This window comes from Pundamilia nyererei, unplaced genomic scaffold, assembly GCF_000239375.1.
Source record: "Pundamilia nyererei isolate P.nyererei 1_Seehausen unplaced genomic scaffold, PunNye1.0 scaffold00134, whole genome shotgun sequence".
NCBI lineage: Eukaryota > Metazoa > Chordata > Actinopteri > Cichliformes > Cichlidae > Pundamilia > Pundamilia nyererei.
The window spans coordinates 1,673,269-1,674,509 of NW_005187535.1; positions in this window are offsets into that span (position 1 = coordinate 1,673,269).

Here is a 1,241-nt window from a genome sequence, read left to right on the forward strand (position 1 = left end):
ACAGCATCCTGTTCCTCTTGTGTGAACCTTGACTTCAGGCTGATGACTAAAAGGAAAGCATGCGGTCCAGGAACTGACTGTTTAATGCACTCCTCAATTTTTGCTTTCACTTCATCTTGTGTTTTGGTTGTGCCAAACAGCCCTGGAGTGTCAATCACAACAATTTTTTTCCCACCTTTTTCTACCTCTTTTCTGAGACAGCCGTCAGTAACAGACTCAGGTGAAATGTCCTCTTTGAAAGCAGTTGTATTCCCCAGAACGGTGTTTCCAGACGCACTCTTTCCTGACCCTGTTTTACCAACCAGGATGAGTCTCAGTTCTTTATGATATGCAGAGTCTGTGGAAAATTAATGATAAGATTTGAATTATGTGAAGGAGTGTGCATGAGTGACACAACTTTTGACAGTGATTCTGTGCTTGCAGTTTTTATGTTCTAGTAACCTCTTAATGTTACTGTAGAAGTTAATAACTGCACAAATAAGTGGCTGAAGGCACTTCACTGTATAGTCTTGAGACTTGCCATTAAAGTGAGTTTGACTGTTTACCATAAGAAACAACATTCAACTTTATTTGTTTTATATACATAAATATATGTTTTCAAATACAGAAACATTAAACTGACTCCAGAAAACAGGTTTTTATAGATGAACAAGGCAAAGTACGAAACTAGGCTATTTGCTAATAACGTGTTAAATAAAATATATGTTTATAACATGTTATAAACAAATTTTCTGCAAATGAAGTCATTTATACAGCAACATATGTGAACACTTGTTATGTTTATGTATTCATGACAAACCGGCTATACAAGTTCTTATTCTACTTACCTTTGTGTTGATTTTGCCAGTGAGCAGTTTGTCCACATAACGTAAGTAACACCAGCAGGATGGATCCTTGGATCCAAGCTTTTGCTGCCAACATTTCAATAAACGCTCAAAAACTTTACCAGGAAAAGAAAAAAAGGAAAAGCGTTAAAGGAAAGTCTTTCAAACAAGATAGCAAGTAAAAGTTTATGAATATACACTGGCGAACAATATGATCCACAGGCATAAACTGAGATTTAGAAATGTGTACAGTCATTTGTGTGTAACTTTTGAGGACTCACAAATGCGTGCACTCATCCACATACACAAATATGAAGCAATTTGACAATACGTAAAATTATTCAACAAATGCTTCCCTCCGAACCTAAATTAATAGTGATTATTTAGGCAAAATTTATTAAGGTGAGCTTCACGGAT